Source organism: Puma concolor, chromosome A1, assembly GCF_028749965.1.
Source record: "Puma concolor isolate L17-30 chromosome A1, mPumCon1.1.hap2, whole genome shotgun sequence".
Classification (NCBI taxonomy): Eukaryota; Metazoa; Chordata; class Mammalia; order Carnivora; family Felidae; genus Puma; species Puma concolor.
Window position 1 is genome coordinate 41205333 of NC_141667.1, and position 23131 is coordinate 41228463.

The following is a 23131-nucleotide window of genomic DNA, read 5'->3' on the forward strand; positions in this document are numbered from 1 at the left end:
CCTCTCTCTCTGCCCCACCCCTGTTTACTCTCTCTCTCTCTCTCTCTCCTCTCTCAAAAATAAATAAACATTTAAAAATATTTAGGATTTGTAAGCATTCCATTAAAAATTGAAATCATAGTAAAAAATTAATAGATGTGTCCATATACATTTAATACTTTTCTATGGTGACCACCATAAGTGACAGACAAATGACAGGTTAGGAAAGAGTGTTATCTGCTATCTTCATTCCCAGGCAGTGTCTTTGATAGGAACGAGGTGTGCTGTATTGATTGCATGTGCAGATCTTGGAGTCTGAATATGAAATGGCCCACTTACAAGCTGTCTTAGGTTGGGTTCCCTGGAAGCTGTGGCTCAGAGGAAGAGTTTTATAAAAGTGACTTATCAAAGATGTTCTCTTCGGTGGAATCTGGAGGAATGAAGGAAGCAGGCTAAGACAAGGGGGAGAATCTAGGCAAAGACAAGGTTTCAGGTGAAGCCTCACCTCAACTTGACTTTATGCGAAGATCTGGAGCAAACATACCACGGAATCTTCTGGCCTTAAAGCAAGCAGTCCGGGCCTTTGTATCTCCACTGCATCAGTTGGTCATTGTTTGCAGGCCATCCAGGCATTTGGGACAGGCTGAGGACAATTTTCCAGAGAAGGGTGCAACTCTGAATTGTTAGCCACCAAAGATCATGGCAGCCAAAAAATGAACGCACTAGGTGGGCAGGGGATTGAGGGATAGCATGAGTAGCATCTTGTAAAATAACTAAGTCATTCTGGTTAAGTTACTTAACTCTCTCATTAGAAACTCATTTATAATGAAAACATATCTTTGATGCCATAGGGACTGTAGAGATATGGTAAGGAATAGTATATGTCAGGAAATAGTCTAACAAAAACACTCAAACATTAGCATTCAGAGAGTTTTACAACTCTAAACATTCACTAATTGCAAAATAGGAAAATTACAAAGACTGTAATTTTGTCTGCAAAATGCAAGTACAATGAATAAGTGAAGAAATAGAATTGTCCAAAACATGGAAATATTTTCTCTCTCACTGTAACTATAGAAGTATGAGCTTAAAGCAAATTACTGTTTATTTCTTATCAAAGAGCCAAAATCAAAGATAATACTCAGTATTGGCAAGGTGTCTGTGTGGGAATAGAGGAAACTCTTGCATTCCTATTAAGAGTATAAAATGACTGATTGTGTTCTGGGGGGCATATGGGAAATCTATCTGAAGCTTTTAAATCATGTATACCTTCCATAATGGGCATTCTCATTTCCAAGAATTTATCTGCAGAAAATTTGGCCAAATACTTGAAAATACAAAGGTATATAATATTATTTTGGTATTGGAAAATTGGCATGAGCTAATAAAACAGAAAGGGATAATAATGACAAAGCAGTTACTATAATGAATAATGGTATAAAAATATACTTACTGAAAGGAAATTAAGTCCAAACTTTAGTCAAAAACACAAATTAAAAAACTGTTTTCAGACAAGATGATATAATTTTTAAAAACATTTGGAATTATATACACTAGTGGTGATTATTTTTGTGAGAGGAGGTATTTTTATCTTCTTTGTGCTCATTTGTATTGCTCTGATCTTTCTACAGTGAACAAGTAACACAACAATAACTCATAAGTCTCAGTTTTCTCCTTAGGAACTCAAGCCTGAGGTACAAGCCTGTAGGTACAAAACTTATTTGAGGATGGCCATTAACCACAATTTCTAGTTATTTTTGATTTCTTGCTATTTATGCCAAGCATAAATTTGTAAGCAAGTTCTTGGAACATATTTCAAGAAAGAATCAAGACCATCAGTTTCAAGCAAACAGATTTGTTAAACATATAGACACAAATCACTAGGAACAATGAATGCACATCTTTACCCAAAGAAGAGAAAGAGAATCTTTTTTTTTTTAAGTTTATTTATTTATTTTTAGAGAGAGAGAGAGGAGAGGAGCAGAGAGAGAGGGAGAAAGATAATTCCAAGCAGACATGGAGCCCGATATAGGGCTTGAACCCATGAACTGTGAGATCATGACCTGAACCAAAACCAAGAGCCAGACGCTCAACCAACTGAGCCACCCAGGTGCCCCCAAAGAGAATCTGTTGTGTAAGTGTGATTGGTGAGAAAACTATCGTAGACTATTGCTTTAAAACTTGATTTACACTCATTCAAGGGATTACTTCTTCAGGATACTCATTTTATCCTGTCTTTCTTTTTTTTAAATTTTTAATGTTTATTTTTGAAAGAGACAGAGACACAGAACATGAGTGGAGGTGGAGCAGAGAAAGAGGGAGACACAGAATCGGAAGCAGGCTGTCAGCACAGAGCCCGACTCGAGACTTAAACTCACGAGCTGTGAGATCATGACCTGAGCCAAAGCTGGATGCTTAACAGACTGAGTCACCCAGCTGCCCTTCATTTTATTCTGTCTTTAGGCTCATTTCACATTTGGTCAATATAGCAAACTGTATCAATCAGAATCACAACAGAAAACAGATGGCACAAATGGGGTAACTGAAGGGAGGTTCAAAAGGGGCAGTTTACAAAGAAGTAGGCAAGGCTCAGGGCTAGCAATATCAGAGAGGGGTTGAAAGAGTAGGGAGGAGGAGCTGTTATCGGAACCTTGAGAAGGTCGGTTGAGAGACGCAGGGACAGAGTGGAACAAAAGTCACCATACCTCTCATGTAGGACAGCTGTGCCCCCTCCAAGTGTTGGCTCAGCATTTCAGGCAGCTTCAACCTCTGGGCACCTCCATACCAGCACAAGTGTCCACAGTCCCCAGGCCAGGATAAGAGAGAGCGCAGAAAAGCCCACGCCAGCTCTTCAGTGCAGCTCACTGGAGGTGATGGGTCATGTCTGCTCGCATCTCGTTGGCCAAAGCAAGTCATGTGGCCTTGCCCAGCTACGAGGGGCTGGGGAAGAATCCTCATATGCACCTAAAAGGCAAGGAGAACTAGAAACATTGGTGAAACACACAGAGAGTAGTCCCTGCTCTTTTATATTATGCTTCATTCCTTTGTATGAGAGACAGGCTCTTACCCAACCTTGGGACATACTCTAAGCTGTGCGGTCTCACGGTAGCCACTAGTCACATGCCAGTGACTGAGCACGTGAATGTGACTTGAGATGTGCTGTACTTGTAAAATATACCTCAGATTTCAAAGATGCAGCACCAAAAGAAGAATGTAAGATAGCTTATTAATGACTTCTAATATTTATTATAGGTGGAAGGATAATACTTTTGAAATACTGGGTTAAATAAAAATACATTATTCTTTATTAATTTTATCTATTTTTACTTTAAAAAAAATTTTTTTAAGTTTATTTATTTCAAGAAAGAAAGTGTGAGTGGTGGGGTGGGGAAGAGGGAGAGGGAGAGACAGAGAATCCCAAGCAGGCTCCCCACTGCCAGCACAGAGCCCCACATGGGTTTCAAACTCACAAAACTGAGATCACGACCAGAGCCAAAAATCAAAAGTTGGACACTTAACCGACTGAGCCACAGAGGTGCCCCATCTATTTTTATTTTCTAAAATGTGGTTTCTAGATAACTTTGTATGCAGCTTCTGTTTGTGGTTTGCATTATTTTGCTATTGAACTGTGCTGTTCTAGAGAGTTCTCTTGGTTCCCAGGAGGGTTTCTAATAGAGAGAAAGAATTACCAGCTTCTGCTAGAATTCTCCATAGGATGAATCATTGCTTTAATTACTCCTGTAGCTAAGTAGCTACCCAAGTGATAAGGTTTTCTTCTTTTATTTTAATGTCTAATTTAAATTTCTTTATAAAAATTCAGGATCAGTTTTTTTTTCTCTCCTCCATAAAGGCAAAGCACAGGTGGTTCATAGAGACTATTATTCCATGTAGAGTCTTTTTTATAAAACATATTTAAATGTCACTCAGTTTCATTAAAACAAAGGAGCCATTCAGCAAATGTGCTGCTTTTTTAGTTTCTTACTTTTTCATGGAAACTCATTTTGAAGACTTTGTCTACTTTTTTATTTGGAAAGAGAGTACAGAGAAAGTTGTTACCTTTACCTTTTCCTACATATCGAGAGCTGAAGTTGTTAGTTCTCAAATTTTCTTGGAAATATGGTCACACAGTAACTATTCTACAACCTGTGCCAGAGATGCCCCCTCTGTCCCTTCGGTCCCCTCCCTTCCCCTAGACCCAGCTCTCTGCCCCGGAGGCTGACCTGCTGGTCTACACTAAGTGGTCTGCAAGGGAGAGTTCTGGTAGAGACTAGAAGGGAGTGGAGCAGGGTCAGGGTATTTACTCACCTGCGAGGTAGCCTCTGGCTGTATATTTAGGGTTGAGTCAGGCAAAGGGCATCACTCTAAATAGAAGAGTTTAATACAGAAATTAGAGTACTGACTGAGTGCCACTGCTCCCTTTCATGACTGCAGGTTCTACTGCTCACTCTGCTCAGCCTTGTGGGTCTAGGAGTGGTGACAGCTTTGCTGTTCCTACTCTCAGGTGACTGCCCTATCCCTTGTGACTCCCTAATAGTCCCCTGAGTGCCCTTGAAGTGAGCATGCCATCTGCATTCTACAGCAACCGCAACACCAGGTGCTCGGGCATCCTGTGGGAGGGCTACATCCAAACAAGAGGTCGTTGAGTGTCAGGACCCAGAGGGGCACCATTTTGAAGATATTTGCTCAAGTCTAGGAACATAAGATAGCTTTTCATATATTTCTGGCTGATATTTTTAAAAGCCTTTACAATGTCTTGTTGGAACAACAAACTCTAATATGACTAAGGTAAGAAAGAAAGTTATCAGGATGCATTTTTATATGTTGTAGTTTTTTTCTTTGGCAAAGAAATGTCAATATTTGAACCACACATTAAGTTCTATACTCATCAGTTCTTGGTCTTCCAAGTATATCCTGTACTTCTTAAAAAAAATTTTTTTAATGTTTATTTATTTTTGACAGAGAGAGAGAGAGACAGAGTGCGAGGCGGGGAGACACAGAATCTGAAGCAGGATCCAGGCTCTGAGCTGTCGGCACAGAGGCCGATGCAGGGCTCCAACTCACAAACCACGGGATCATGACCTGAGCCGAAGTCAGATGCTTAATTGACTAATCCACCCAGGCACCCCTACTTGAACTTATTTTAGATGGGAGGTTGAAAAATTTACTTTGTTTCCCCACCTGTACAATGAGGAGTTTAAGACTAGATGATCTTAAATATCCCTGTGCACTAACATTCTATAAGTCTATGATATTTCTGTCAAATTTGTGAAAGAGTTGTTTGGCTCAGGTGAGGTGAAGGTGCAACTGTTTTCAGTTGTCCTGCATCTGGGCTCACCCAACACCAGCCACCTCTACCATGCCTAAGTTTGACCCCAACGAGATCAAAGTTGTATACCGGAAGTGCACCAGTGGGGAAGTTGGTGCCATATCATTTGCCCTGGCCCAGTAGACTCGCTCCCAGGATCTGTCTCCAACAAACGTTGGTGATGACTTTGCCAAGGCACCAATGATTGAAAGGGTCTGAGGATTACAATGAAAATGACCGTTCAGAACGTACAGGCCCAGATTGAAGTGGTCCTTTCTGCCTCTGCCCTGATTATCAAAGCCCTCAAGGAACCGCCAAGAGACAGAAAGCAGCACAAAAACATTAAGCACAGTGAAAATACCTCTTTTGATGAGCTTGTCAACATTGCCCGACAGATGCAGCACCGATCTTTAGCCAGAGAACTCTCTAGAACCATGAAAGAGATTCTGGGAACTGCTCAATCAGTGGGCTGCAATGTTGATGGCTGCCACCCTTATGACATCATAGATGACATCAACAGTGGTGCAGTATAATACCCAGCTAGTTAAGAACTACAAAGGAAAACATTTCAATAAAGGATCATTTGACAACCAAAGAAAAAGTTGTGGGATATATTGGTGAGGTGAATGTGCAGACGTCTCTGGAGTATTGGGATGACTATTTTGTGAAACAATTTCACTTTCCCACTTGACCAAGAAAATCAGAGAGAATTATTTTTACCAATGCCCTTGAAAGCAGGACATAAAAGAATGCATGGTACTAAGAGCACCAAGCTTGGATCAGAGGTCAACAAATAATGGCCCATGAGCCAAAGGAAACATGCCACCTGTTTTTGTAAAGTTTTATTGAAACACAAGCCATGCTGAGTTGTTTATGTATGGTCTATGGCTGCTTTCTCACTACCATGCAGAATTGAACTGTTGTAACAGAAATTATATCAGCCCATAAATCTTAAAATGGTTATTATCTGGCCCTTTGCAGAAAAAGTTTGCCAATCCCTGTCTTAAAATATGTAAGCAGCTCTCTTTAAGCAAAATTCCCCACCTGGGTTTTTTAGAAGTGACGTACCCGAGACCCTAATAGTGGGTGATTAAAGGTACAAATAAATGTCTATTTTGAAAGCACCTAAATTTTAACACTTGGTATGACACTTGAGAGGCAGCCTGGTAATCCTAGGATCTGATCCCAATTACATTCTTTACAAGCTTAACAATCTAATGAGAGTTACCTAATTTTTCTTAATTCTAAAATCCCATGAGATAATACATGGAACACCTTAAATTTCTATCCGAAAGTCAAGAGTTATTAAATAGCAAGTTGACACTGCAGAAAAGGAAAATCTAGATCTATGAAGTCAGAAGGTTGGAAAATGCTTCATATGGGCACAGAGCTGAACATGCGATGTTCAGTAAATTATTGAATAACCATCTCCCTCCCAGTGGCCCTCATAAAGCCACTCTTCCAGCAAAAAAAAACTTGAATCTCTCAGGCAGGTGACATGCTAGGAACGATGCATGGGAATGAGAAGCCAACAGTAGAATTTGGAGTGACTGCTGCCCGGCAACTGTGCGGACTAGGACCCTGGCCAGGAAGATACGGGGGTATCACAGCTCTCAAGCTACAAATGCGTCTGTAGTTGGCTCCATGAAGTTGCTCTGCAATGGAAGCTTCCAACTATGCATTCACAGGGGATTGATTTCCAAATGAGGAACAGACAACCTGCCGAGGAATACCTGTGTTCCTCAAATGTCAAAGCTGGAACTAGAAGGATTTAGAGATACACTGAAGGGGAAATCTTCAGGAACAGACTGAGGGTTAAAAGGATCATCCTTATGTATTTGTTTTCAGAACAAAAGGGTTTTTGCTTTGTTTTGTTTTGTTTTGTTTTGTTTTAAAGATCATTACAAAGAAATCTAATTCTTCTCTTCTGGCTGGGCAGAGTTTAAAGTCCAACAACTCACTCCTATTTCTCTCCCTGAGCTGGAATTCAACAGATAAGAAGAGAGTCTTAATGATTAATCAGCTCAAGTGCAGCTCTAAAACAAGAAAGGGACTTTATTTTCATTTTAAAGATGAACAAACTGAGGCCCTGAGGTATCAAAACGCTTATTCGAGGTCATATAGTTCTTTTGTGCATAGTGAAAATGAATCCCTGGGGCTCTGATTTCTGCTGTACTCTTCTCCAAAGCATCCTGCTTCTCCAGAACTGAGAACTTAGGTAGACCACACTGGTCCCGCCACTGACCTACTGCATGATGTTGATATATTGGAGGATCTCTCTGTGGCTCTGTTTTCTCCTCCGTAAAATGGTCAGAACACCTACTTACCCCTCCTCATCAAGATGGTGAAGCTCAGCTGCGAACACAGACATGAAATTGTGATTCAGCGGACATGGCAGACACTTATTTTTCTGTATGAAACCCATTCCCTTCTTCCTCATTAACCTGATTTTACCCCAGCAGCCATATGTCCCAGAGAATAAATCATGCTTAAACCATGGCAGCCAATGGTGGTCCCATCTCCTTTCCAGTGACTGGACTACAGATTGTCATGTGACCCAGAACTAGTCAAGAAGATAGAGAGGAAAGCCTGGAGAGGGGTGTGGAAAACTTGAAGGAAGTTCTGTTCTACCTGGTAAAAGGCACAAATGGTGGGACACCTGGGTGACTCAGTCGGTTGAGAATCTGGCTCTTGGTTTTGGCTCAGGTCATGATCTCATGGTTTATGAATTCAAGCCCTGTGTCAGGCTTTGTGCTGACAGAGCCTGTTCAGAATTCTTTCTCTCTGCCCCTCCCCCCACTCTCTCTCAAAATAAATAAATAAAAACTTCTTTTAAAAAAGGCACAAGTGGTAACATGAAGAAAAGTTTAAGTGTCTGGAAAGGATGCTCTTATGTGTGATGGTGAACATCATGGGTGGAAAAAAGCAGGTATCAGTGACAAGCTTGTTCACTTTTTTGACAAATACTTATGGTGTGCTCACCATATGTGAGGCACTGGGAATACAGCAGAGAGCAAGCAGACCCAAATCCCTGGCCCCATGGAGATTACATTCTAGTGATGGGGAGACAAACAAGATAAATAAGCACAATATGTAGGATATTGGGGAGAAGTGTGGAAGAAAGAGATGAAGGCATGAATAGGAACATGAGTGATTGGGGGCTGAAGGTTTAGGCAGGATGGGAAGGATGTCTTCATGGAGAAGAAAAGCCTGAAGGAAGTGAGGGAGTAAGCCATGGTGGAATCTGCCATTAGAGTAACCTATCAGAGGGCACAGCAAGGTGGCTTGTGTGGCTAGAGTGGAGCAAGCAACATGGGGAGGGATAGAAAGTGTGGTCAGTGGTATCGACCGCAAGTCATGTGGAGCCTTGAAGCCAGTGTGGGTCTTTGTTTCTTACTCTGAGTCACACTGGAGTCCACTGGAAGGTTTTGAACAGAGAGATGGCTTGATCAGACCTTCATTTTAGCAGGGTCATTCTGGCAACTTTGTGCAAATAGGCTGAAGAGGTACAAGGGCAGACATGAACTACTCAGGGGGATATTTAATTAACTACTCCAGCCAGAGTGGTAGTGTGGAAATGTAAGAGGCAGTCCAGATTCTGCATATATTTTGAACACGGAGTTGGCAGTACTTGTTAAAGATCACATTGGGGGTTGAGGGAGTTGAGGACAACTGAGGTTTGGGGTTTCAGCACCTGGGATGGTGGAGTTGTCATTTACTAAGTGGGGAAGAGTGTGGGAAGGGTGTGCTTTGAGAGCAATGTCAGAAACTTGCTTTTCATCCTGTCTGAGATGCCAAAAATTAGTCATCAAGATGGATATGTCATGTAGGCAGTTGGATAACAAGTACAACAAATTAGGCATTAATCAAATGGAAGAAACACCAGGAATGAGTCATAGGGAAGCATCTGGCTTACTGCAGGATGATTTCTATTTACTAACACTGATTCTAAAAAGTGAACATTTCCCCTCCATGTTTAACAAATCATTTTGGGGAAGATGTTCTCAAGATGTTTTTAGAGAACACAGGTCTAGAGGGAGAAATTTTTACCTATGCTAGCAACCTTTGTAGCAAGTATGGATGTTTTATAATGAATGATGGTAACCCCCTGGGTCTACACCTACTGAATACATATCTACCTGAAAAATTCTTTAGTGATTATGTGACATTTCCAATCTTCAGTGGATCTATAGTGAGAGTAATACAGTTTTTAGCAAGTTGCTTGTTGACCAAAAAAATATACCAAACTGTGATTTAATCTTTTGGTGTCAGGATCCCAGCCCTAGGATAAATTTAATGGAAGGACAGTGTTACCACAATGTTTGGATTTCAGTTTAATCCTGAGTCAGTCCTGAGGTCCAGAGGACTCTTGGAGCTGACAGTCGTTACCTGGATTAGGAAGTGGTTGTTGAGCCATGAGGGCTAAATTGTGACAATGAAGATGACAGTTGTGATTGGGTCCATACGTGGATCTATTCACTTGGGCTGAATTACAAAGCAGGCACAGAATATGGTGTTCTCTCTTTCCCTCCACCCCTGCCCCTGTGTCCATCTCTGAATCTTCCACAAATCTGCTTTACAGAGTGACCTTTACTCTGTGAATGTTTAAAACTCCAATCCATTATTAGTAAAATCAAACAGAACTAAGGAATCTGGAAGACTTTAACAAAGGAGAGTTAACGTCCTCAGTGGGCTATTCATCCATGCCTACCAGGAACAACGAAATCCCAAAAGATGAACAGGCACAAAGGACATGAGCCAACAATTCACAGAAATAATGCAAGCCTCAGGAGGTGACTCACTAGTAACCAACCCCAGAGACTTCAACTGAAGAAACAATATCACTTTTCACCTATCAAATTAGCCAAGGTTTAAAAATAGTGTTCCATGTCCCTGTGGGATGAAATCAGGATTCCTTACGGTGTCAGTCACAGTATAAATGGCAAAAACTTTCTGAGAAGTGATTTGGCAACAAGCTACAGTAGCACTAACCATGTATCTGTGCTCAGATCCTGTGATTCTATTTATTTGTGGGGTTTCTTATAAGTTTTATTCAAATTCTGTTAGTTAACATACAGTGTAATGTTAGTTTCAGGTGTACAAGGTAGTGATTCAACACTTCATACAACTCTCTGTGCTCATCACAAAGTGCCCTCTTTAATCCCCGTCACCTATTTAACACATCCCCCCACCCATCTCCCCTCTGGCTACCATAAGTTTGTTCTCTATAGCTAAGAGTCTGTTTCTTTCTTGGTTTGCCTCTTTCTCTCTCTCTCTCTCTCTCTCTCTCTCTCTCTCTCTTTTCCACCTTTGCTCTTTTGTTTCTTAAATTCCACCTATAAGTGAAATCATATGGTATTTGTCTTTCTCTGACTTATTTCACTTAGTATTATATTCTCTAGCTTCATATCATTGCAAATGGCAAGATTTCATTCTTTTTATGGCTGAGTAATATTCCATTGTGTGTGTGTGTGTGTGTGTGTGTGTGTGTGTGTGTGTGTGTGTGTATGTGTGTGTGTGAATACATACCACATCTTCTTCACTCATTCATCCGTCAATGGACACTTAGGCTGTTTCCACAGTTTGGCTATTGTAGATAATGCCGCTATAAATGCCAGGGTGCATGTATCCCTTTGAATTTGTATTTTTGTATTCTCTGGGTAAATACCTAATAGTCCTATTTTTAACTTTTTGAGGGTCCTCCATACTATCTTCGACAGTGGCTGTACCGGTTTGCATTCCCACCAACCGTGCAAGAGAGTTCTTCTTTCTCCACATCCTCACCAACACCTGTTGTTTCCTGCTGTTGATTTTAGCCATTCTGACAAGTATGAGGTGATCTCTCATTGTAGTTTTGATTTGCATTTCCCTGATGATAAGTGATGTTGAGCATGTTTTCACGTGTCTGGTGGTCATCTGTATGCCTTCGTTGGAAAAATGTCTGCTCATATCTTCTGCCCATTTTTAATTGGATTATCACTTTGGGGTGTTGAGTTTTATAAATTATTTCTAGATTTTGGATATTTTCTTTATCAGATGTGTCATTTGCAAATATCTTCTCCCATTCTGTAGGTTCCCTTTTAGTTTTGTTGTCTCCTTCCCTATGGAAAAGCCTTTTTTTGATGAAGTCCCAATAGTTTATTTCTGCTTTTGTTTCTCTTGCCTCAGGCAACATTATTTAGAAAGAAGTTGCTAGGCTGATGTCAAAGAGGTTATTGCCTGTGTTCTCCTCTAGGATTTTTATGGCTTCAGGTCTCCATTTAGGTCTTTAATCTATTTTGAATTTATTTTTGTGTATGGTATGAGAAAGTGGTCCAGTTTCATTCTTTTGCATGTTGTTGTCCAGTTTTCCCAGCACCATTTGTTGAAGAGACTTTTTCCCATTGAATCTTCTTTCCTGCTGTGTGATTGACCATATAATTGTGGGTTCATTTCTGGGTTTTCTATTCTGTTCCATTGATCTATATGTCTATTTTTGTGCCAGTACCATACTGTTTTTGTCACTTCAGCTTTGTAATATAACTTGAAGTCCAAAATGTGATGCCTCCAGCTTTTTTTCTTTTTCATGGTTGCTTTGGCTAGTGGGGGTTTGTGGTTCTATACAAATTTTAGGATTGTCTGTTCTAGCTCTGTGAAAAATGCTGTTAGTATTTTGGTAGGGATTGCATTAAATGTGTAGATTGCTTTGGGTAGTATCGACATTTTAACAATATTTGTTCTTGTAATCCATGAGCATGGAATATCTTTCCATTTCTTTGTGACATCTTCAATTTCTTTCATCAGCGTTTTATAGTTTTCAGAGTACAGGTCTTTTACCTCTTTGGGTAGGTTTATTCCTAGGTATCTTGTTGCTTTTGGTACAATTATAAATGGGATTGATTTCTTAATTTCTCTTTCTGCTGCTTCATTATTGGTGTATAGAAATGCAATATTGCATTTGTATCCTGTGACTTTACTGAATTTATTACTTCTGTGAGTATGTTTAGAAATAAATAAAAAGATGGGGTGCCTGGGTGGGTCAGTCGGTTAAGTGTCTGACTTTGGCTCAGGTCATGATCTCGTGATTTGTGGGTTCGGCCCGACATCGGGCTCTGTGCTGACAGCTCAGAGCCTGGAGCCTGTTTTGAATTCTGTGTCTCCTTCTCTTGCTGCCCCTCCCCTGCTCGCACTCTGTTTCTCTCTCTCTTTCTCTCTCTCTCTCTTTCAAAAATAAATAAACATTAAAAGAAAGAATTAAAGAAAAAGAAATGCAAACTGGTATAGCCACTCTGGAAAACAGTATGGAGTTTCCTCAAAAATTAAAAATAGAACTACTCTATCACCCAGTAATTGCACTACTAGGTATTTATCCAAGGGATACAGATATGCTGTTTCGAAGGGACACATGCACCCCCATGTTTATAGCAGCACTATCAACAATAGCCAAAGTATGGAAAGAGCCCAAATGTCCATCAACAAATGAATGGATAAAAAAAGATATGGTTTATATATACAATGGAGTATTACTTGGCGATCAAAAAGAATGAAATCTTGCCATTTGCAACTACGTGGATGGAACTGGAGGGTATTATGCTAAGCAAAATTAGTCAGAGAAAGACAAATATCATATGACTTCACTCATATGTGGAATTTAAGATACAAAACATGAACATAAGGGAAGGGAAGCAAAAATAATATAAAAACAAGGAGGGGGACAAAACATAAGAGAATCTTAAATACAGAGAACTAAGGGTCACTGGAGGGGTTGTGGGTGGGGAGATGGGCTAAATGGGTGAGGGGCATTAAGGAAGATATTTGTGATGGGCCTTGGGTGTTATACATAGGGGATGAGTCACTGGAATCTACTCCTGAAATCATCATTGCACTATATGCTAACTAACTTGGATATGAATTTAAAAATAAATAAATAAATAAATAAATAAATAAATAAATAAATAAAATGGAAAGAAAAGAAAAAGATGTTCAACAAAGTTATTTACAAAGCAGGCTTTAAAAAACTAATATTCATCAGTAAATGTTTAAATTATGTTTAGCCATATGGTATACTCCAAGTCATCATGGGATGCCTAAGAAAAGCTAATAAATGGTGTCAAGACAAGAAATAGGACTCATACAAGACTGCCTGACTTACATGAAAAATACACTTTGGGGCACCTGGGTGGCTCAGTCAGCTAAGCATCTGTCCAACTCTTGATTTCGGCTCAGGTCTTGATCTCAGGGTTGGTTGTGAGATCCGGCCCTGCCTCGGGCTCTGTTCTGGGTGTGGAGCCTGCTTAAGATTCTCTCCCTCTCTCCCCCTCTGTCCCTCTCCTGCCTATGTGCGTGCATACTCTCTCTCTCAAAAAATAAATTAAAAAAAAAGAAAAATACATTTTATCATATTTCCTTTAACTGTTTACAGTTACTGATATTTAGCTGTTATAATACCAGGCAACTGCTCAAGTGTCTACATGTGCCAGACCCGGCACTGAGCGCTCTACAGATATCTTCTTTTAAACAGTAAACATAAGATGAGATTTTATCTTTCTTTCCCTAACCCTTACCACTCACGCTTTTACTTTTTAGTGCAGACTATTACAAGTGGGATGACTAGCTCCCATCCTTAAAAAAAAAGGCTTATTGAAGTACATTTTACACATCATAGAATTTATCCATTTCAAGTGCACAATTCAGTGATTTCTAGTAACTTTACTGAGTGGTGCAATCATCACCATAATCCAGTTTTAGAACATATTTATTCCCACAGTAAGATTCCTCATGCCCATTTATAGTTAGTCCCCATTTACATTTCTGGTCCCAGGCAACTACTAATCCCCTTTCTGTCTCTATAAATGTGCCTTTTCTGGACATTTCATATGAATGGAATCATATAACATGTAGTCCTTTGGCCTTTTGTATCTGACTTCTTTCACTTAGCATAACATTTTGGAGTTCCATCGATGCCATAACACGTCGATAGTTTTTGCTGAATAAATCTTCCATTGTATGGATACAGCACCTCTCGTCTATCCGTTCACCAGATAACGGACATTTAGTTTGTTTCCAGTTTGGGGATATTATGAATGTATACGCGTTTTTCAGATGAAGAAACTGACTCCTAGATGCTCTGAACGCCCCCGACATTGCATAGCCAATCAGTGTCAGAGCCAGAGTTCGCTTCCAAGCTTACCCAACTCCAAAGCCCAACCACTCTATTTATTGCTAGTTACCAGAATCAGGTGATTAATTTTTCGCTTCATACTTTTGTTTGTATACATTCTACAATGCATGTTTTGTAATTTAAAACTTTGAAAGAAGTCTTTAAATATCTTTAAATTGTGAGCAATAAAATGGTGATATGTTACCTCTTCCAGAGATAGGTACATTTTATAGACAAAACATTAGTCCTATTCCTTTAGTAATACTGTCCAATTTCAGTCCTCAACAAAGGATCAACTGAAGATGGAAACCATGGCAGCAGGCTACTCCAGAAATGCTTTGAAGGTTTATCTCCAGCGCCCACTGGAGCCTCCTGGATTCTGTGTGCTCACCACTGCTGTGGAATTGTTGTGGGACCTCCAGGATCATCAGATATCTGGGGCTTCTGCTTCAAGCTGAACACTGAAGACAGAGCAAAACCCAGCTAAGTGACGGTAGTAAAACGTCCCTCAACGAAAACATTTTCTAACCAGTCTGCCCTTTCTGAAGTCAGACAGTAGTTGAATAAATCCTGATATTTTTACCGGTCCTTTTGTCTTTTATTGCTTGGGCATGTTTTATAGGCTATAGGCATTTTCCTGTATGTCTTTTATGTCACAAAGATATGAATTTTAATTAAGGTTGAAAATACATGAAAAGGTTCTTGACATTACTAATCAGCCAGGAAATGCAAATCAAAACCACAATGAGATATCACCTCATACCTGTCAGAATGGCTATCATCAAAAAAAGACAAAAAGTGACAAGTGTTGGCGAGGATGTGGAGAAAAGGGAACACTGGAAATGCACATTGTTGGAGCCACTATGGAGGTTCCTCAAAATATTAAAACTAAACTATTATATGATCTAGCAATCTCATTTCTGGGTGATGAAGATCACTATTGTTGAAGAGATATTTGCACTCCCATGTTCGTTGCCGCATTATTCACGATAGCTAAGATAATGGACACAACCTAAGTGTCTGTAACAGATAAATGGATAAAGACGGTTTATTTATATTTAAGCACACAGTGGAATATTATTCAGCCATGAGAAAGAAGGAAATTCTGCCATTGACAGCAACTTGGATGAACCTTGAGGGCATTAGGTTAAGTGAAGTAAGAGAAAGACAAAAACTGTATGATATCACTCACACGTGGAAACTAAAAAGGCAGAACTCAGAGAAAGAAAGTAAATGGTTGTTATCAGGGACCAGGCAGGTAAAGGACAGGGGGAGATATTGGTCAAAGGGTAATAATTTCTAGTTAAAAGATTAAATAAATTCTGGGGATCTAATGTCCAACATGGTAATTTTAACTATAATACTGTTTCATATACTTAAATGTTGCTAAGAGAGGATCTTAAATGTCCTCACCACAATAAAAAATAGTAATTATGGGACAAGATGGACGTGTTAGTTCCTGCTTTGTATGGCATTTTTGCAATACGTAAATGTATCAAATCAACATGTTGTATACCGTAAGCCCATACAACATTATATGTCAACTATAATCTCAATAAAGTTGGGGTAGAGGAAGAAAATACAGATCATTGGGATATGGTGGCCAGCAAGAAGGCCGCACCTCCAGATATTCACACTCTTCTTTTTTTAATTTATTTATTTTAAGAGAAAGAGAGAGCACGTGCATGTGTGTGCGCGTTCACGTGCACAAGCAGGGGAGAGGCAGAGAGAGGGAGAGAGAATCCCAAGCAGGCTCCACACTGTCAGCACTGAGTCCAACGCAGGACTTGAACTCACAAACCACGAGATCATGACCTGAGCCAAAGTTGGATGCTCAACCTGCTGAGCTAACCAGGCACCTCTCTCATCACTGGTTCTGGGGGAAGCCATGTCACAATCAGTTTTATGGAGAAGCTTGTGTAGCGAAGAGCCAGAGCCTCTTGCCAACAGCCATAGGTAGGAGTGAGACTTGGAAGAGAATCCCCAAGCCCCAGTCCAGTTTTCAGAGACTGCAGCCCTCGCTGCCACCTTCACCATGACATCCCTGGAGATCCTGAGTGAGATCCAACCAGCTCAGCCCCTCCTGATTCCTGGCCTTCATAAATTGAAAAAGATAATCAATGTTTATAGTTTCTAGAGCTAAGTTTTAGGAAAATTTGTTATTTATCAATACATAAGTAATACTTAGGGGAAATTAATCCATAATTTCACAACCCAGAAATCACTGCTAACATTTTGGTATGTAATCTTTGTCTCTCTTTTTCTGTGATTTACAAATAGTTATACAACGTGAATATAGAAGTGGCTATGGAAAACAGTATGGCATTTCCTCAAAAAATTAAATAGAATTACCCTATGATCCAACAATTCCTCTTCTAGGGTTATAACCATAGGAATTAAAGGCAGGGACTCAAATGGATTTGTATAACCAAGTTCAAAGCTGCATTATTTACAATAGCTAAAAAGTGGAAACAACCCAAGTGTCCACTGATGTATGAATGGATGAGCAAAATGTGGACTATACATACAATGGAAAATTACTCGGACTTAAAAAGGAATTGAGATTCTGATAATGCAATAACACAGATGAAACTTGAAGACATTACACTAAGTGAAATAATCCAAATGCAAAAAAACAAATATTGTATGATTCCACTCATACAAGGTACCTATAATAGTCAAATTCATAGGGACAGAAAGTGGAATAATGGTAACCAGAGACTGGGGAAGGGGTGTCATTGTTTAAATGGGTATAGAATTTGGAATGACGAAAAATTTCTGGAGATGGATAATGGTGATGGTTGCACAAAAATATGAATTTATTTAATGTCACTGACTTGCACACTTAAAAATGGCTCAAATGACCCTCCCCCGTTCATGCTCTGTCTCTCTCTGTCCCAAAAATAAATAAACGTTGAAAAAAAAATTTTTTTTTAAATAAAAAAAATAAAAATAAAAATGGCTCAAATGTTAAATTTTATGCTATGGATATTTTACCACAATAAAATATATTAATATAGAATGATACCAATTTATAACCTACCTTTATGGAGTTTCCTCAAAAAGCTAAAAATAGAACTACCTGATGACCCAGCACTTGTGCTAGTAGGTATTTATCCAAAGAATACAAAAATACTAATTCAGGGGTGCCTGACAGGCTCAGCTGGTACAGTGTGCAACTGTTGACCTTGGGGTTGTGAGTTCGAGCCCCACATTCCAAGTAGAGATTACATAAAAATAAAATCTTATGGCGCCTGGGTGGCTCAGTCGGTTAAGCATCCAACTTCAGTTCAGGTCATGATCTCACAGCACATGAGTTCAAGCCCTGCATTGGGCTCTGTGCTCACAGCTCAGAGCCTGGAGCCTGCTTCAGATTCTGTGTCTCCCTCTCTGTCTCTGCCCCTCCCCCTCTCATGCTCTATCTCCCCTCTCTCTTTCAAAAATAAACACAATTTTTTTTAAATAATAAAATAAAATCTTTAAAAATGCTAATTTGGGGCACCTGGGTGGATCAGTCAGTTAGGCGTCAGACTCTTGATTTCAGTTCAGGTCATGATCTCATGGTGCGTGTGTCTGAGCCCCACATTGGGATTCTCTCTCTCTCTCCTTCTGTCTATGCCCTTCTCCTGTTTTCTCTCTCTCTCTCAAAATAAATAAATTTTAAAAAACTAATTCAAAAGGATACATGCACCCCAATGTGTATAAAAGCATTATCTGCAATAACCAAATTATGGAAGTGGCCAAAGTGTATGTGGACTGATGAATGGATAAAGAAGAAGTGATATTAGCCATAGAAAGGAATGAAATCTTTCCATTTGCAATGACATAGATGGAGCTAGAGACTATTATGCTAAATGAAATAAGTCAGTCAGGGAAAGACAAATACTACCTGATTTCAGTCATATGTGGAATTTAAGAAACACAGCAAATGAGCAAAGGGAGAGAGAGAGAGAGAGAGAGAGAGAGAGAAACCAAGAAACAAACTCTTAATTACAGAGAACAAACTGATGGTTACCAGAAGGGAGGTGGCTGGGGGATGGGTTAAATAGGTGATGGGGATGAAGGAGGGCACTTGTGATGAACACCGGGTGTTGTATGAAAGTGTTGAATTACCATATCGTACACCTGAAACTAATATAACGCTGTATGTTAACTGGAATTAAAATAAAAACTTAAAAAATGTATAACCACCCTTTTTACTCAATATCATGAACATCCTTCCATGTCAAATAGAATGTACGTTATTCTTAACGCCTGGGTAGTAATGTATTTGATAGACCTCTTCTGACGTGGGTTTGAGGAAGACATAGAACTTGGAGTTATAGACCTGCTGACGTCTCCAACCAGGTCTCTTAGTATGGTTGCGTGTCCCTGTTTCTTTCTCTGTCTCTGTCTCTCATGTTTTTGTTGTTGTTGTTGTTGTTTTGTCTTTTGTTTTGCTGCAGAATTTGAGTCTCCCTCTCTAAAAGGTCAGGTGTTACTAAACAAACAAACAAACAAACAAACAAAGTGGGGGATGGGAGGACTCATTTAAAACCCTCTTTCTGACAGATTTGTTCTTTCTTGCCTTGCTTCCTGCATCCCTAGTCCATCAAGTATTGTGGGACAGAAGTCCATAAACAATGAAAAGGCATTAAATAAATCTATCTGTTATCTGGTTGTTTCATTAGTCTTCCTTTTATTACAAGTCTGTTGCCTAAATTTATCCATATTTGCAATTTCCCTTATTGACTATTCTATCTCCTTCTCTGGCTAATTGAGAAGCTTTCGTTTATTTCTCTCCAATTAGCTTGGGATTTTCTTGCCAATAAAGTGCCACTTGGTGCTGCTCAGAATCTTAGCACACTTGTAGGCTCACTCTGAGCACATTCTTACCGTGCTGACATGCAATTATGGGTTAGAAGGAAGAAATGCTAATGGAGTCCTGAGAAACCTGCTCTCCGTTCCAGTTGTTACCTGGATGACAGATGTGCCCTGGCAGGATGACCCTCAGTGAACTCTGCTGAGAAGCAGGATAGGAATAAGTTCGGGACGGCCCTTCGAAAGCTGCTCCTATGAATAGAGAAGAGGTTTCAAAGAGATCTTTCTGAAGTTGCCTTTTGGGGTTTGTGAATGTGCTTACACAGGTACGGGTGACCATGTGTTTGGGGCTGTGCCACACAGGAAGGATGTGTCCTGGCAGGGTCATCACAGGGCAAGGTAATCATTCTTTCCTTCACACCTCATTTTGCAGGTTCAGAAATCTGATTTTATCAGAGGTTTGTAACATGATTTGCTCAGTTACCAACAAGAGCCTTATTTGTTGTAAGAGCCTTATTTGTGGGGGGTGGGGGGGAGGAAAGAAGAGAAAGAAAGAAAAAAGAAAGGGAAAAAAAAGAATAAAGGAAAGGAAAAAAAAAAGTGGTCAGCCTGAGAATTTCCACTGAGCAGCACTTATCAGGTAGGTCAGGTCAATACTTTTCCTTCTCAATAGGGAATTTTTTTTCCCTCTTGAGTTCAGATTTTGGGTTTTTGGGGTCAGACCACCAAAAGCACAATAGTTTGTGATGTTGGGGAAGCTACCTGAACCTCAATTTCCACCCTCATGAAATGGAAAAAAATAACTATATTGTAAGATTGTGAGGAATAGGTGTAAGTACATAAAACACCTTGCACCGTTACTAGTGATGCTCACAGTAAGCTCTTCTTCCTTTTTCCTCCTCCTAGGTGGCATTAAGAAGTTTATAATCAAGGGGCACCTGGGTGGCTCAGTCAGTTAAGCGTCGACTCTTCAGCTCAGGTCATGATCTCACAGTTCATGAATTTGAGCCCCACATCAGGCTCTGTACTGGCAGTGGGGAGCCTGCTTGGGATTGTCTCCCTCTCTCTCTGCCCCTCCCTTGCCTGGCTCTCTATCTCTCTCTCTCTGAAAATAAATAAAAATAAACTTCAACAAAAATAAAAGGAGTTTATAATCAAGTCAAAAATACCCAGGGCACCCACTCTCACAGGAATGCACTTGACAAGCCGGCATGGTGTCAGGTCCGGCTAGGCCTGGGACGCTGTGGCCTGGCCAGCTCAGCAGATGTGGGGGGCTTGTACCGTGCTAAGCACAGAGGAGGACACACGATGGCCCAGCATCATTCCTGCCTTCTGCAGACGCATGTGCATATGCATAAACTCACAGAATCTGTGTTCGGGGGGACTGAAGTCTCACCAAAGTGTGAATCCTGGGCCTCTGGCCATCTGACATGTGAATGCCCTTTCAGGGACCCTGTGCAGGCATTGTAGGTAGCTGGAAAAATCTCTCGCATATATGTGCAAGGTCTTATTTATTCATGTGTAAGTGTGAACATACAGCATCTAGTTTCAGGAAAAAAGAATAAAACTCAAATAGAAGCTTCTTAATTTGTACTTTTGGTCTTAATAAATGATGATGAAGAAGCTATCATGGTGGGAAATAAGTTTATTGATAAAAATGATGGGGGATCTCATCCTTGGGGTGCTTGGGGTGGGAACACTGGCCCCCTGCATATGATGCATAAGGGGTGTTTCATGATTACAAACAAGAGGTTTTCCTTTCTGGGATTCTATTTTTTTTTCTTAAGTTTTTATTTACTTATTTTAGTAATCTCTACACCCAATGTGCGGCTCGAACTCACAACTCCAAGATCAAGAACCACCTGCTCCCCCAACTGAGCCCGCCAGGTGCTGCACTTTATAAAATCTTAAAGTAGTTGAGCTTTTGGTCATCTAGCTGCCTCCCAGTTTCAGCATCAGCCATGTTTGCTGTCTAAATGACATCCACTATTCACGTGTGTTCTTGTTAGCTTAGAGATGGTATCTCTTACTGACTGATCTGTATCCTAAAAATGGGGTTTCCATTTCTCCTGAGGCCTGTACCCTCATGTGAACAGCCAAGGAAGCAAACTTTACTGTCTACCAAGGTACTTTGATTGAGTGGATTGGTGTGCTTAGATCTAAATTCATTGCTCTTAAGCAGTACTCATGTTTGCTATGTGTTATACAATATCACCACTTTATTTTCTGCCTGATTTGAAGGCATTTGAGTTGTTCCTCCTAATTGTAGAGCATTCAAAGCCTTTCCAGTTTAGCTGAATCTTACCTCTCTAGCCCAATCAATAACAAAATTCCTACCCTAGTAATAGCTTGATAGCTGATATTCCCTAAGGATATCCCAAAGGCTCCGTGACTCTGCCAGGTCTGTTCCTTTTGGGTAGAATGCCCTTATTTTCAACCTGGCCAATCTCTACTGTTCCTTCAGATCTCAGCTTGAATATTGTCTCTGTGAGGCTTTCCCCTGCCCCTTCCCCAGAGTTAGTCAAACCTCCCTCCTAAGAGCTAGTTGTCTTGGGGCGCCTGGGTGGCGCAGTCGGTTAAGCGTCCGACTTCAGCCAGGTCACGATCTCGCGCTCTGTGAGTTCGAGCCCCGCGTCGGGCTCTGGGCTGATGGTTCAGAGCCTGGAGCCTGTTTCCGATTCTGTGTCTCCCTCTCTCTCTGCCCCTCCCCCGTTCATGCTCTGTCTCTCTCTGTCCCCAAAATAAATAAACGTTGAAAAAAAAATTTTTTTTAAAAAAATAAAAAAAAAAAAAAAAAAAAGAGCTAGTTGTCTGTACTCCAAGCATGGTGTGTTGGTTGGAAGACAAATATGCCACAACCATTTTGGAAGCTTCTTAAAGGCAAAAACCAGGTTTTCTCTGTTCTTTCCCCGATGGAGGATCCTTCATGGCCCTGAATCCTTTCTCGAGCATCTATTGTGTATGGAATCTCAAAAGATAACAGATAACAAGATTCCTTATCTCAGACCAGGATGGGGGATGTGAGGCCAGTAAGCAGATCTCTCTGGGCACTTAACCTGTTCCAACACAGCCCTTTGTCGCTGCCAAGGGGGCACTTCTGATGATATTCCTCACAGTGCCAGGGCCCCTGACATCCTCTGCTAGGGGAAGGGAGGAAAAGCATAAATCTGCTCTGTAGTCTTTATGCTTTGCTTCCCTTTATACCAAAGGATTGGCAGGAGCAGGTCTGACCTCCCGATATGGATGTTAGACTTGGGGGAGCCTCTTGGATCTACTTAGTACCAAACACTCTTTTTTGACTGGCTGTTGCCCAAACTGTTCTTGCCCAGGTGCATATAACCACTTGGGTGGGTGGCCACCTCTAGTGATTTTTAAGTTACAGGAGAGTAGAAATACATGAATCTTGTTGTTTCAGGAAATCCAGTTATCCTTCCAGTTCTAAAATAAAATCTGGCGGATGTTTGTTAAAGACTACATAATTCGTTCTTCAAAGGAAGGAAGAAAGATTAAGTATTATTTACATACCTACAACTGGGATAGGCAGACATTTGGGCTTTGGAATAAGCAATGGTCTGGGGAATTTTGAAGGAAAGACAATTAAGGAAATTGCAACTCTTTGAGCTCAAACGGAAGCATCAATTAGAGAAGAAACCAGAAACGGAGAGAATGTCTATTGCCTAATTCAAGGCTGATGGACTTCCTAAGTGTTTTAGACTAGAACAAGCCCACATTTGGAAAGTGCTCTGAGCTCTTTAAATAGTAGTTCAGATATATTAGACATAATCAAATATGTAGTCACTTACAGTTATTAAACTTTTTTTCTCTTTCAAAATTCTCTGTGTTAGGGTCTAAAAATACAAGTGATGTCAGAGTCACTGCAAAGTGATTGCCACTGCTTTCTATCCGTA

At 40.3% G+C, this 23131-nt stretch overlaps 1 long non-coding RNA gene and 1 pseudogene across 1 annotated transcript in view; one reads left to right on the top strand and one right to left on the bottom strand.

Moving 5' to 3' along the window:
• Positions 1-1254: 1254 nt before the first annotated feature.
• The window catches only part of LOC147584120 (uncharacterized), a 124379-nt gene continuing 102502 nt past the window's right edge, over positions 1255-23131 (bottom strand). The window contains exon 3 of the long non-coding RNA XR_015241237.1: positions 1255-2943. This is a non-coding gene — a long non-coding RNA (uncharacterized LOC147584120). The remainder of the gene's footprint in view (positions 2944-23131) is intronic.
• LOC112860477 (large ribosomal subunit protein uL11 pseudogene) lies at positions 4987-6089 on the top strand (annotated as a pseudogene).